This window comes from Bombus bifarius, unplaced genomic scaffold (genome assembly GCF_011952205.1).
Source record: "Bombus bifarius isolate JDL3187 unplaced genomic scaffold, Bbif_JDL3187 scf7180000008047, whole genome shotgun sequence".
Lineage (NCBI taxonomy): Eukaryota > Metazoa > Arthropoda > Insecta > Hymenoptera > Apidae > Bombus > Bombus bifarius.
The window spans coordinates 828,613-844,644 of NW_022884413.1; the positions used below are offsets into that span (position 1 = coordinate 828,613).

General features: G+C 37.3%; 1 protein-coding gene across 2 annotated transcripts in view; it reads left to right on the forward strand.

Moving 5' to 3' along the window:
- Positions 1-16,032, forward strand: part of LOC117207855 (connectin-like) — a 342,185-nt gene that overhangs the window by 149,112 nt on the left and 177,041 nt on the right. The window contains exon 1 of one of the 2 annotated variants that reach the window (XM_033448492.1): positions 14,925-15,124. The exons of the other annotated variant lie outside the window; for it this stretch is intronic. The gene's annotated coding sequence lies outside the window, so the exon portion shown is untranslated. Of the gene's footprint in view, positions 1-14,924; positions 15,125-16,032 lie in introns of those variants that run through there. 2 annotated transcript variants of the gene reach the window in all.

The window sequence follows — 16,032 nt, forward strand, 5'->3', positions numbered from 1 at the left end:
GTTGTAACTATGGAAAATCTTCCGCAACGTTTAAAATCGAACCTGCGTCCGGCTAAACCAATTTCCACGTTTCGCAGTCTCTTGTAAATCACAGAATAGCCGTTTAATCGCGAATGCACGCTCACCGATGTAAAACAAAAATAGAAAGAAATAAAAGATGGAAAAAAATAGAAACAAGTGGCCGTAACGTTTTTTTCGAGTTGAATTTTCCGATTCTCGACGCTCGTTCTTTCTCCCTTAACGCGAAGACATTAATCCGCAGATTAGGCGAACGCTTAACAACCGGCCCCTTAAATCCGGCCGAAGATTAAGGTGAAAGTTATCCAGGATTATTGCGAGTTTAACTGAACACCAAATTGTTGTTACTTAATCTCTAATTAGCATCGCTAGCCTATGTTTTTACCAATTTCACTGGAAAATCTGTGCGATCGTTGTATTCCAACAACTAAGAAATAATTTTAATGTTCAAATCCGATTTTATGACGATAGGCTTGGGCTCGAAGTGACATAACTGGTCATTGGACGTAGCCCACGGTCAAGGGAGGGACGTGTACCTAACAGAGGTATGGAATAATTATATAGCTCTCCTTAAAAACAAAGATTGACCTGAGAGGTGGGGAGGAGAATATATAAGGGCAGTTCCACCTGGACTGCGGGTCAGTTCATTCAGATAAGTTTTACTTGTACGTCGAGTCATACGTGTATCACATCGCATTCGTCATCCCGTTGGCCGTGGTTTCGTTATCGAACCTGAATTCATTGTCATCGACATCTCGACCATCCGATCGCCGCTATTACTTGTATCCTCTTGTAATAACCACATTTGTACCAATAAATATCAGCTATAACCGCGATGGCAAATTCGAGCGAAGGTTCGTCAAACGCCCAAAATTCCAACATTAACTCGACATATATATTGTATATTAGTATCATGGACAGTCTTTATGATATAGTTTCTGTCGAAGTAAATCGACCAACGGTTACATCAGAATAATTACACGCGTCAAACAAGACGATACATTGGTTAAATAATTATTTTTCAAATATTTTGGAACACTAGTCTGGACGATAGCAAACAAGCATTTATTTCCCCTTTATTTCGTTTTATTTTCATAGCTAAGTCCGTTCAAGATCTTTCAGCAGCAGTATTTCTCTGCTTTTGGCTCTTAATTTCCTTTTATTTTCACGCTATTCTGTTCCACATGCGTCTTCTTTCTTTCTACATCGTTTTCGTCTTCCTTTTACCATTTCTTCCGCTTTTTTGCCCTTTTTCCTTCACGCCTCGCGCCTTTTCACGCTTCTGCTTTCTGCACGTACTCGACCACTCTTTTTCACGCACGCCCTCCGCCAATCCTCGCTCGTTTTCATTTTGTTCAGTCTCTTCTGGTTTATATCGTTGCAGCGTACGCACCCTCTCCTTATGGTTACCCCTATCTCGCCATTCTTCCTTTCTTCTCGCGTTTTTTCGGACACCCCCTATTTTCTTTCACGTATTTTGATTTTTGCCAAGACATTTCGTAATCTGATTTATGGAAATTTTTAAAGTGACCCGTTTTTGTTCGCTCGATCTCGCTAAGCTCGTTACGTTGTTGTTTAATCCTTCTTCTCTCTTTTCATAAATGTAAATTTTGAGAATTTTAATTTTTGCATTTGAAGTGGAGATTGAACGAAGATCCGAAGAATGGATGACTTGATTACATTCTACATTAAATTTTACAGATTTATAATCCTTCTCATTTCTCGATCATTGTCGCTTCTTTAATAATTTTTATTAAATATTTAACAAATTCTCTGTAGATCGTATTTTGCTTTTCTGCGGCATCAAAAAGGTCAGAGTATTTGCGGTATAAATCATATGAATAAATTATAAATAATATATATTTTCACTGTAGAATAATATTCTTCATTAAGAAAATGAATTTTTAATGTTAATCAAAAATAATATTCATCGTTGAAAAATTTAAACACCGCACATTTCAATTCCATTATTTATGCAACATTCTAAATTTTTAATCCCTGAAATTTCGCTTCTTTAAACCATGTTTAATCAAATTATCATACTAAAACCATAGAGTCTCCAAAATCTGGGAAGAATTATCGTTGCTTGGTCCAGTTTATCTTGCAGAAGCTCTAATGGTCAGTTGATATCCTAATGCGTAGATACATTCACGATTTCCAGAAAGTCTCTCAACCACGTTCATGCGAATTATCCTTCCACAAACACAGTATTTATACACGCTAATCGACGCATAGAACGTTAACAGACTCTGGTCGACTTTAGCAGTGCGTATGCTATTCCGTGGGAAAGCGTAAGGGTGGATGAAGTTCGTACGTTTTCGGTAATCCGACGATTACACGGCGGCTCGTTGAAGAGAGCTTTCGTGAGAAAAGCCTGGTAATGGGTTTCGATGCTGGCCGTGCTGTTTCTCGCGATCGAGGGAAATTTTTATAGTTTGGATAAATGATGATCCGCATGAATTATGAAATACATTGGAGGAAGATTTTATTGGAAGGATTCCAAAATTGAAATTAAATCCACTTCCGAGATGTAAATTAAGAGATCCAAACCTGCAATTCGATATTTTAAACTCGCCTTATCAAACTTCATTCCCTACTCCCTAAATTTCTATATTTTCCTACCTGGAAAACCGCAGTTATTTGAAAACTCTGAACACAAATCCCTCGGACCTGACCCACCTCTTCGATCCTCTTCATTCTTCGATTCTAAATTCTCCCGCCATCCTCCCTAATCCTCACGAGTCCCAGCAATCGATCTCAAATTGTTTCACTCTTGAATCACTTTCCTTGCCTCTTACCATTCCAGACTGGAACACCGTTGTCACCCTTTCAAGTTCCTTCGTGAGGCACAGGTGAGCTACTGCCTTTTGTTTCCAACATGGATAGAATTACGAGGGTGGTGGCCTGTTGCCGGTCGTCTCGTGTTCGCGATACCTTCGCACACACTCGCACACACAGACCAACGTACACATGCAGAGGGGTGCATTTAATTTTGCGAATTTCGTTCTTGGTCTGGATACGTCGCGGTGGATACAAGGAGAGGCAGGAAGGAAGAGGGTCAGGTTAATGTACGGGCTACGAGGTCGGTCTTTTCAACCCAAGGGAATCTAAACGGCTCTCGCTGAATAAGACGCCGCCGAAGACGGAAGCGAGTCGGATCCCCGGTTAGTAGAGAAACTCGTAAATAATCGACCTGTTAAACTTGGGATTCGACTGATCTTTTGTCAATGGAGATCGATACTTTAACGCGTACATAGCCGTTGTGATGCTTTTTTAATAATTGAATGGAGTATCCTTTGTAAAGGGAAGTTTGACGACGCTTGGTCACGTCAGTTTGAGAGAAAATTTCTAGTAACTGTGCAAATGTTTGGAATTGGGTTAATCCTTTGTGGATGGAGGCCGATACTTTTACGCGAACATAGCGATTTTGAAATTTTTTTGACAATAGAATAAAGTATCCTTTACGAAGGGAAGTTTGACGTTGTTTGATAATATCAATTTGAGAGGAAATTTCTAGTAATTCTGCAAATTTTTAAAATTGGGTTAACACTTTGTCGGTGGAGGTCGATACTTTGACACGAACATAACGATTGTGAAATTTTTTTGACAATAGCATAAAGTATTCTGTGCAAAGGGGAGTTTGCCGCTGTTTGATAATATCAATTTGAGAGGAAATTTCTAGTAATTCTGCAAATTTTTAAAATTGGGTTAACATTTTGTCGGTGGAGGTTGATACTTTGACACGAACATAGCGATTTTGAAATTTTTTTGACAGTAGAATAAAGTATTCTGTGCAAAGGGGAGTTTGACGCTGTTTGATAATATCAATTTGAGAGGAAATTTCTAATAATTCTGCAAATTTTTAAAATTGGGTTAACATTTTGTCGGTGGAGGTCGATACTTTGACACGAACATAGCGATTGTGAAATTTTTTTGACAATAGCATAAAGTATTCTGTGCAAAGGGGAGTTTGACGCTGTTTGATAATATCAATTTGAGAGAAAATTTCTGGTAATTGTATTATGTTGTTATTCTTTTATGTTGTATTGAATTCTTTTAGTAACTGGCTAGAGTTTCCCTTCTGACAGGTAAATTGATTGGTAAAGTTTATTTGGATGTTTTTCAAATTTTCTAAAAATATGTAAATAAACTGGGTAAAGTTCTTCCACAATTGCATAAAGTGGCCTTTGTGGAAGACAATTTCCTAGTGGAGGTTGTTTGAGAGGAAATTTTCGACGAATTTTACAACTTCTCCATCAAGTATTTCGGATATGGAAATTATTTATGGTTAATATTTTGTGATAAATTATTCTTACATCGAAAATTTCAAAGGGATCTTAAAATTGTTTTTATGATATCTGTGTGAAACTTTTGACGTCTCTTATCTTCAGCCATTGAATTTTGAATTATATCGAATGTGTTTCGGCAACGAAAGTGCTCTGGATTAGTTCTTTGAAGGAGATTTGAAAAATTTTGTTGAGCCTTGTATCATGCAAATGGAAGACAGAAAGCTCGAAGATTGAATATTCTAGGAGATGAAGTACGAGTCAGTAGTTTTCAAATGGAAGTAGGTATTGTAAAATCAAATATCAATGCTTTTATGGTTTCAGAGGGTGTATTTCTATTTTAACCAAAAAGTTATTTTCTTGTGTTGCCTTTTATTTCATAAAAGATGTTGTCAAAGATATCAAATGAAACCGAAGTATCGTTCGTTTCAAAGGATTCTATAATTTTTAATAATTTATCATTTGAAAAATTCATACAATCCCGCGGAAGCTATAATTTATAGCCCACGAGTAACATCTTAAAGCAATTCTGATAGTACTCCGTGAATTTAAATTTTTCTTGAAATATATCCGAGCCATTAAAGGACGGGTATGCTTGTGAAATTTCAAGTAGTATAAGTCAGTCTGTAGTCAGACTCCGTCAAGAAGACCTAAACCTTTTATAAATTTACTATTATGCTAATATTCGTGACTTCAACATCAGCGTATGCAATAGAGCAGTTTCCTAAAAAGCTTCTGTCCAAAGAAACTTATATCTTGCAACATAATTCACTAAAAATTCATCTCCTGGTATAGTTGATTCATAAGCTGATATATAAATTCGTATAGTTGATTCATTTACAACGATTTCGATTAGATTACTTAATTTTAGAGCGAGCTTCGTTTTAATTTCTACCCTATATTTTATACAATGAAACCTTTTAATCCTGTCTTCATCATAGAAAAAATACAGTACAAGTTATAACAATATATCGTAGATTCTCGAATGAAACTTGCCGAGCGAAAGACAATCGACAAACTCTCGTATCGATAGTTATCACCGTCCATACAAGTTCGCTAGACATTTCCAACCATAGCCTGAAGCAGCGTGGCCAAGGTTTGCCAACTGTTCCACTTGGCTCGAACCTTTTCCATCTTCCCGATAAACGAACTCTCGGCTGCCAACGCGTGCCATTATCGATAAGGAGCATCCCCATTTTTTTCCCATGGATGTTCCATGGTCACGAGAAGGGAGGAAAGGTGAGAAAATAAGGAACAGAGAGAAAGAAGGATCAGAAAAACGCCAGGTTGGATACCAGGTTCGTGATGCGACGAGGAGATCGATTCGACGAGTTCTCTTGGAACAATGTCGCGGAAAAACGAATTCGAACGGAGGGCATACTTCTAACGCGTCCTTATCTGCGAGCTTATGCAAATGCCGAGCAGTTTGCTACGGGGATTTGCATAGACTAGCCCGACGATCTATACGGGATCATGTCTGGGCATAATCTCAAGACGCTCCGCCAGTTATGCACTGCCTTTTCGAGTAGTCACGTTAGCGGTTCGCCTAGTTTCTTTTTTGCGTCCTCTCTCGCGGATGCAGATTCTCCTCTTGCGAAAGGCAGCATTATAAAGCTCGATTTCCACCCAAAGCAGATTTCTGGCGAACGTTTAGAAATTAAGAATCCATTCCATGTTCCAAGCTTACGTCGCTATTACGCTTTCATGGAACAACGCTGTCGGCCATAAGTTTCGCACTTCTACGAATTCCGTTAAACTCGAGAATTTGCAGGAAATGTTGGCTTGCGATTTTGTTCCTCTAGAAAGCTTTCTAACGGAGAAATAAAATTACCATCATCTATAAGGTTAATTTGTAATCAATAAGAAAAGTAGCGAGAGATTTGTTAGAGATGCAATTGAAAAAGTTGGTTGAAAAATTTTGACCAACGGTGTATACTTCGTCGTCTCAATGTTTAGGTAGACAGTAGTTGTAAATTTCTATTTAGATCCTGTTTCTTCAGCTACATTTATAAAAATATGAATATTGTATAAATATTCGAGGTTTGTTAACGAGTAAATGAACAGTTTGTCTTTTATTTCACCTTTTTCGCAAGTTTTCCAGCAGAGTAACGAGGACAGCCACCGCTGTGAAATTGCCACGATCGCTATCCCTGGTCTACATAGGGCTTAAACCGATGAAACATGGTCCACGTCATTGCAGAACGCTTGTTCATTATCAGAGCGGCTGAAGATCGGACTTTTGGACACTCTGCAGTGACGTTTCGTTAAGATAATGCTCCGGCTAACAGAAGTTGCCGGGCCAGAGTCAAGTTTGCCGAGAGTTCGTGAATGTGAATCTCTTTAATGGATATGTGTCATCAGGCTGGTGGAAAATGGTGGTTGGTTGGTGGAGCACAGTGGTTTCTCTGAAGTGGTTTCTTGCTTTTTATTTAGTAGTTTTAACCAAACATAGGAAGACTGTTACCTTTGAGTGACATATCGAGGTAGATTTGAAATTTGCACGACGTATTTATGGAAACTCGTCAATTTGTAATACTTCGGGACTGTGTTGTCGACGTTGATACTATCTTAAGATCGAAGAAGTTGAAAGGAACTTGGATTTAAAGAGCTTGTGATGTACCTACTTTAGAAGATTGGTTCAAATTAAACGAATATTATTTTATGAAAACTTAACAATTCACTGTCGAAATACTTAAGACTCATTAGGATACAATTAAGAAAAATGGCGCAAATTAGTATGGTAGTTGTACTTCGATTTTTCACTGATTTTATTTTCAATCACTCGCAAAGAGGAAATATAATCGAACGGTGTGCAGCGAATCTCAATAGAATCTCGAATCTCGAATCTCGAAAACGATCTATAACCCTTCTATTCTTAACATTCTTCTAATTCTTCTAATTTTTTTCTTAGTTGCAACTGAAACGTAGAATTTATTTGTTTCAAATTAAAACGTTTGCGCCGGGTAAATTATTAAAACCGAACGTATCGACGGCCCTGGGATAAAATAGTACTCATTTGCAAATAACGTTGGTTACCAGCGCGAGTTTACAGTTACAGCGAGCCGAATTGTCGAGCAACGATCTTGTTAAACCAGAGCTGTACCACAGTTCGTGAAAAAAGGTGAAATAAAATGAAAGGAAAAAAAAAACTGGAAACTGGATCGCGGCGCGTGTGGTCGACGATTAACACTTCGTGGTTTTATTAAAGCTCGTTTCGACACCATATTTTATGGTACTCGTCTTTAATTTAAACCAGAACACAATGTCAGAGAAGCGTAAAAATTACCCAAACCCAACCAAATTCATTATTCCGCTAAAAAGTTTGACATAACGCGAATTATCGACCCAGTTCGAAAAATTTACATATATGTAGCTCCGATCTACGAATATTTCATTTCATAATCAATAAGTTCTGATAGATACGTCAATTTTAATAGATAACTACGAGCATATAACTAGGGACAGTGTGTTTCAACAGGTGACTACGCGGGAACCCTTCAAGTTCACGAGCTCGGACAGAAACTCCAATCTTGAAGTTCCATCCCTTAAAGACAATTCTAACTTTTATCCAAACGTCACAGAACTGCTTTTAAATCTTTGCGCGATCCTTGAGCAATCGATGCCAATGATAAATGGCGCACGATAGGACTATTATTATCTTCCAATCATTTTAGTAACGTGTCAAAGCGGAACTTAATCCGATCCCTTTTCTAGTCCCTCTCGATATCTCACTGCATATTTGTTCTAAAAATGTCTATCGAATTGTTCCTTCGATATTCGTGTTACATTAATAACACGAGAAGATTTTTAATTGTTGAAGCGGTCGCCACTTCTAAGAAAACTCTATATCTGGTCTTTGTAGTTTTCTCAAGCACTGAAGCCATCGACAGCGTATAAACAATAGACTGGGACTAAGGCAAACCATAGACAGTAGACAGGTGACGATGGCTTCGGGGTTTTCAGTTATAGGATAACACTGCTAGCCTGCGAACCTGGACCAGCTGAAATTATATTCCTACTTGTACTTACACTTCTGTATTAAAATATATTTTCTACTTTACAATTTATCCACGAGTTTCTCTGTTTATAATCATCTAATAACCTCAACGTTAATTGATAATCGTGTTCCTTTAATTATCTTGTGAACCAGTCCAGTATCTTTGTCCTTTTACAATTTTAAATATCGTCTTGTGAACAACAAACAGTACCAGCCTTTGCCTGAATAACAGTATTAGTCCTATTATAGTATTTGCCTTAATAATAGTATTGTCCTGATATTAAAGTTCAGACAGAAATAATCTAACGTCCGACTAAAGTAAAAATCCTGCGATTCTCAAAGAAACAACGCTGCAGATGTGTAAGCATTCTTATATTCGTACGAACATAAATGAAGAAATTGAACTTTCCTCGAACAAAAATTTAGTCGATCTACTAAATTCTATGAAATATCATAATAGCTTTAGTTAATATTAATAACGCACTCTGTGGACTTTTGCACTCTTGAATTCTCGAAGAATGCAGTCTGTGTGGTAATAATTATGAAATAAGCTAATCTTCCAATCCTCCAATTTTGACACAAAGCCTATGTTTCCCTTAACGAGGCACGCGCTTTTCACGGTCGATTTTCAAATTCGGTTACGGGCTACTTTAATCTGATGGGAAGTTACCTTCCAGTCGAAACTTGGTCCCTGTGCTTTCGCCACGATAGTGTTGATTAATTTGTTCCGAAACGGCTTATCTGGCCGTACTGGCGGACTGTAAATGCAATCGAGTCGCGTGGTGTAGGCGAGGGCTAACTTTCGCATAGTTGCCACAACAAGTATTTATCTTTCCGATAGTTGGCTCGCAAGAACTGAACCACGCCGTTCGAAAACACGGTTATGCCGCCAACTCTGGACCTTCCTTGTCAGATTTCACTTCAGATTTCTCGTTAGTCTCAAGTCGTTCATCGAACCGGTGATTAAGTTTCTATGCTGTTTAAGTTTTATGGATTCGCAGGATTCGAATGGAAATCTCGCGTGGCAAACATGATCTTTCTCAAGATAGATCTGCATTTCGGTTTCATATTTATTGGTTCTGACGAGAATAGCTTTCTTGTTTGCTACAGAAACTTCCGCGATTTTATGAAAACACGCGATCTGTAGATTGGTTTTCGACTTCCTGTAACTAAAACGAACGTTCGTCTAATTATCGACGAAAAATTCGAAGGCTAAAGGAATAAAGGCTGCAGAGGAAACACATAAGAAGTTATATTTTCTGTTTCTTTTATAGAACAGCAATTCTTATGTTCGATATACCGTGAACTAAACACGAGCTATTAAAATAATCGTACGCTACACGATATCAATTAACTGATTCCACGATAAAATACGTATCTCTGCTACTCTATCGAAGTCTTGAAAATGTTAGTTATATGATTTTACGAATCTTCGTGAAATTAGCTACCTTTAGAAAGTATGTATTTATAAGCGTAATGTTTCTATATACGATGAATGAATATAATCGAAAATTTCGCGCGAAATTCGCCATTTACTATCAATCGAAGATTCCCACGTTTAAACACCAAATTCTATCATTTAATCAACGTAACTTCCACCTCTGTTTTCTATCCCACAACCAATCATTTTGATTCCATTTCGAAAGCGGAGCACCGACCTCCCTTAAGAAAGCCGTATACACATTCTCACGCATTCGATCGATTTCAAATAGGATAAGGTGCGGCAGGGCCGAATTAAAGCTCACGAGGCCCTGAGGATCCCTTCAAGGAAGAACGAGGAAGGGAGTTAAGATGAAATTTTTATTTTATTTTGTAATAAATTGTATTAAAAACTTTTTAGTACCCATTTCTAAAATACATTTGCCTTTTTTAAAATTTTTCTTAAGGTAATTTTCTCGTTATACTTGCAAGATAAAACGTATTTTTCTCGAACAGCTAGGCCCGCGGTCATAGACCCCCTCCGTCTCTTAATCCGCGCGTGAGATCAAGAGAAACACGAACCTCGACAAAATTATTTATTCGACTATGAAATAGATGGAACATGAAACGTATCGGCCAAACGATTCTGCTCACGTTTCCAAGGCTTCCTGTTAAATTGTATGATGTTTCTATCTCTCTCTCTGTCTCTGTCTCTCTCTCTTTCTCTCTCTCAGGCGAGAGTCAGTGCCCGCGGAACTGATCCACGGAAATTCGAGTAACTTAGTACCGCGTTGCGCTCACCGCGTTTGAAGAAAATCGAAGCGAAACCCCTTTAATGCCGCCATGTTTACAGAACTTGTGTTAATTTAACTTCTGTCCTACCCTACACGGCTGGTATTCGATTTATTCGAACGGTTTGCCAGTGCCTGCGACACTCGCTCGCGCATTCGCAATTTTGAAGGAAGTCCATCAATTATTTGTCCGAAGTCTGCAACGATCACAGAGACAGAGAGTCAGTCTAAAGTTAACGTATGATATTGCAGATGCGAAAGAAGAATGTTTGGACTTCTCGAAACCTTTAAGAGGCTTCGATTAGATGCGACAGAATTTCTAAGAAATGATCGCATCGAACGAGAGAAACGGGGAAAAAGAGAAAGAATTAGAAACAATGATAAATGAAAATCTTTTAAATCCGTGAAATTTATCTTATTTTAATCGTCCTTAAAAATTTAGTACGTGGATAACCGATATCCAACGAGACAGTCAACGCGTTTAACGAGAGAAAATGACACGGTATAACTGGTGAGAATGATCTTTCTCTTGGAAGTTCTTCTATTTAGATCGCAGGCACAATTTTCATAGAAATCGATTTCAGCTATCCGGTGGAACCAATTGAAACGGTCTGGGCATAACCTATTATTGAGTCTGCTCAATTATGAGTTATCTCCTCGTAAAGTTCAAGAGTGCAAGGTATGCGTGGCGCATCGCATCGAAGTCCTGGGAACGTTCCTCATGCGCATTTAATGGTGGGTAACGCACGAGTGGCTCCTCAATAACATACGTTATTGAACCATCCAGCCGACTTCCCACCAGCTCCGTCTACTGAAATGGAGCTGAATACCTTCGCTGTAAGAAAAGAAAATTGCGATAACGACATCGATCTCCGTAGCTGGTCCATCGACATAAGGCTCTGACAAGATGCGATGCGCTTGTTTATGGTTTTTCTCAACGCTTTTACAGCCGAGGCGAACGATTGATGTTCGGTGTGAAATAATCACATTGCAATGTGTAAACATGAGATGTAACTATAGTAGAATCTTTTTGTTTGCTGTTAGTTATCATCCGAATTGATTGTAACTAGATTTAAAAGCGGATTTCTATGCATTTAGGAGTAAATGAAATATGTGAAAGTGTAAAAATGTATAATTCGATAAAAATTTGTGCGAAAATTAAATCTCTTTCTTCGTTATCTTGAACGGTGTTGATAAAAATAGAAATTTACAGAAACATCGAATAACTTTGTCTTCGTATGGGAGAAATTATTTTATTTAGCTCTTTTCTGGCTATTTTACGAATTAGAAGTAAAATTACAGGATCCCAAAATTTTTGCTGCAAAATTTAAGCTATTATAACTTTGCGAAGAAAAATCGTACAAGTATTTGCTTGACGTTATTTTAAAGAGCGAAGTTTCTACCTTCAGCTCGCTGAATTGACTTTCCCTTAGAATTCAGATTCTACGTGGAAGTAGAAATAGTAATCAAAAAATATGGAGTAAATTCTTAAAAAAAAAAAAAAAACAAAAATTCTTTTCACGATCGCATTATTAATTTAATAGAATTCGACGGTATATTTAATTTACATTACATTACATTAACTAACGTTGAATTGAATTTTCTATGAAAGACTTAAAATTTGCAGAAATAGGAACACAGAAACCGATTAAATATCCATAGCGTTTTTCTCTCACGATTTAATTATAATAAAGAAATTATAATTTACTTATAGCAAACAAGAATGGTTTGTAGGTCGTTATACGTCGATACAGAGATTTATGATCTATTGGTTAATTCCCTAAACCGGGTCACCGTTCCTTCGATAAATGGAGATCGCTACGGCATCCTGCCGCACGGTATAATTGATCATTTCTCGAATACACCCACTGCAGCTAATGTACACGCGCATCCTGATGATTTGTAATTATATTGGCGATTGGCTGTCGCTTTATCGAGCGGCACTGTTAACGGGAAATTTATCGGAAACTGGCGGTAATTCGTATAATTGTTGATAGTGTAAATTGTCGGTAAAACGAATCGAATGTTTGGTCTATGGTTTTCACGTTATTCATAGATCATCATACGATCAACCAAAATCGTTTTCAAATTGATTCTCTAACAATTTTCCCAGAAATTATCGGATATAATGTTACTACGTTCGTCGATTATAATATTTATTTAATATTAGCCGAATTGAATACAAAGGCTGTAGAGAAATAACACGACAAATCTCATTTTACATTGCTTTATTCAAAATTGCCTTTTTATTCGATCTTAGGGTTAAATCTGTATTTTTCTCAGTTTTAATAATTTTACATTTGGCTGGACCTAACAAATTCCATTCTTAATCATTTTATATCGAAATATACCTTGTCATACTTAATTAGAAAACGACATTAAAATTTAAAAATCAACAAAAATGTACTTGTATTATTTTCCCCGAGCTTCGTACGAACCAATTATCTTTCCGCTTTAAACAACTGCATCGTTATAAATTTTTGTATTTTATATTTATGTGTTTGTCTGTGTAAAGTTCCAAACTAAATACAAAGTCGCAGGATTAGTATTTTAGTATGCTAAACACACGAATCCGCCAAAAAGCTATGGAAGCGAATGTACGACATTCGTTAATTTTATTCATTTGATATTTTTCAAATTTAATAGGAATTAATTATCTTTTCGCTTTAAACTACTGTTTCGTTGGAAATTTTTCTGCTTTATGTTGCTGTGGGTGTATTCGCAGAAAAATAAACATAAAATTTCAGGATTAGAGTCTTAGTATATCGAACGAGGTAGGCACATGCTTTATATTAATTCGTTAGCACATGTTGAGAACAATTGTGTTACGCGTTAAACTAAAAGGCCGACGGTCCTTCGCAATCGTTTAATAAATTTTTTATTTCGGGCCCGCGAATGAGACACACGGATGAACACAAAGGACAGTGAAAGCGTTAACTTTTTTAATTAGTAACCGCGACATACAACGCGGCAGAAAAGCTGTCGTTTTACGAGCGTGAAAATCTGATTTAATCATCGCAATTAAAATAATTTTTCAGCGAGGTAAAAACGTAACGCACCAAGGATGATAAATTGTCGAGTCGTTAAATACTTCTAGTCGTTGCGATAATAATTTTACAAACAAATATCATTTTGATCGATCCAATTTTCACCAATATTATTTCGCTATGCAACAATGTTAGGTGTTGAATATCGCTTAAGGCTTGAAGTAACAGTTTCGCAAACAAGTGTCATTTCGATGACGTAGGGAAATATTCCTTCATCTTCAATATTTTATATGTTCAATGCATAAAAAGTTCCAACACTCCAAAATACCATCACGTGCAAATCGTTTCATTTTCCAAAAGGTAAATGAAACAAGTCAAAGGAAATAAAAAGAAGAGGATCTAAAAGAATATTACCTTCGTAAATATACTTATATATATAAAAGAAATAAAAAAAAATAAAAATTCAAAGATATTTATTTCCTGTTCTGTAAAGTACAAACTGAAAAATTAATCGTCTATTAACCATGCTTTAATTCGCGAATCGTCCACGGATCAGTTACAAAGAAAAAGTTGACAAGTATCAATCGTCAACTTTCCATCCCTTCAATTCGTAAACCCAAACGTTACACCCTCGATCAAGCTCCCCGTTTACAGAACGACAAATCGTAAATCTCTTGCACGCTAATTATCCACCCTCAAACATCAAAATCACCAGTTAAACGCATGTTGAAAGGGCGGAAACGTCGCCGAACATCCCGGCGATAATTCGAAGCTCAACTTCCAGCCAAGCGTAGAAAGGCGTCGCGTCGGGAGCTGTTCGAAGGAGCGAGTTAATTGTCCAACTTGTAAAGAGTATGAGAGAGAACGAGAGAGAGAAAGAGAGAGAGAGAGAGAAAGAGAGACAGAAAGAGGGAGCAAGAAAAAGGAGAAGAGGGCGAGAGTTGCACAATTCACGGTGGACGTCATCGACTTAAGTGGATATCATTTGATCGCGCGGGACCTTTTCCTCCGACTAGCATCCCTCTATTTACGCAGGGGGGATGTTGCGAGGAGGGGGGATAGAGTGGGGCGGGCATTTTCGTTATACCTGACCTCGGGGACGACTTTGTACTTTGTTCGGAACGAGTCAGTCGTGCTTTGCCTTTCGCTTCGAAAGCATCGTTGTCGTTCTGCTCGTTAACGCGTGCCGTCCTATTCGAAGCGTAACTTATACACAGCAGCTTAATGTTAGTGTTCTCATACGTGTGTGCGCGACTTTCTCTGTATTTCTTTTCTTAACGTTCATTAACGAAGTTTTAAAAATATATCGTAAAATATCTTTTAACGACGTCTTGGAATATTAAATTTTATTAAATTTTGAAACAACATAGTAGACCATTGAACCGATACAGTGACTTTGGATTAATATAGTGGACTGTTGAAACGATCTTTTGCAATTTCTCGAGTTTCCAAATATCGTGAACGTTAGAAGCAAAGTGAGTGTTCCTGTGCCGATTAGAGAGAAAATAGTTTCAATAGTGGAGGACAGTCTGATTTATCATCCGCTGTTTGGCTGGACGAATGTTTTAGAAAACCCTTGGGCCTCGCCGACTTGGAGAACGCCGGCGTGAATTTCGCTGCCAAAAGGTAAGGCGATTTATCTATCACTAGTCGATATCCGCGTTGATTTCTCTCAGGAGTTGACTTATTAAGATATTTCGATCGACGAATGGATTTAAGGAAAATTTTACGAATATTATACGCAGAAGTTCGATCCGTTATAGGCCCAAAACTGGTGAAAAACTCCCATTTTTAATATTTTTAACCATTTGTAGCTCGCAATAACGTTAACCGACTTCGATGAAATTTTCAGCATGCGTGTAACCAACATAAATCGATAAAGTATTTTTTTAATGTTTGCTAGCCACGGATAAAAAAAATTCTAACCGCGACCTTTCTCACTTTCTTCGTTATTTTGATCAACTACAATTTTTTCAATATTTTTTTACACGTCGTCTAACATCTAGTGAACTATGTAATTTCTAAAATAAAAAGCTCAGATCGTTTGGTCCAACATTAAAAAAGTTATTCCGCTTTAAAGACGCTCAAATATATGCGAGTCACCGTATTGTGTACATACGCAGAGATTGTATCGATTCTGTTTTGGAATTTTGTTTTGGAAGAAATAGCTTTAGGACGTGAGATGTAAACACTTGGCAGAATTTGTTCTACTTTTTGCATTTGTTTCCGAGTTTAATTTCTAATGCGACGAAATACCGTTCAGGGAAGGTGCACAAAAATAGCCCGAGCTTTGATTATGTTACAGGCATCGAATAATCATAACAAAGAATAGAGGAAAAAATTTTGTTGTAATTTATACCGTGACCAGATAGCATTTCGGCAACAAAATATTATGGCGCAATATATAAAAGTTGTACAAAATATTTAAAGAATAGAGATCAATTGGCGCAGGTTTCTGTTTTATGAAAATGAATTTTTAATTCGGTTCTATGATAATGTAGGCGGTTTTATTGATGCGCGTGAAAAGTTCTTTT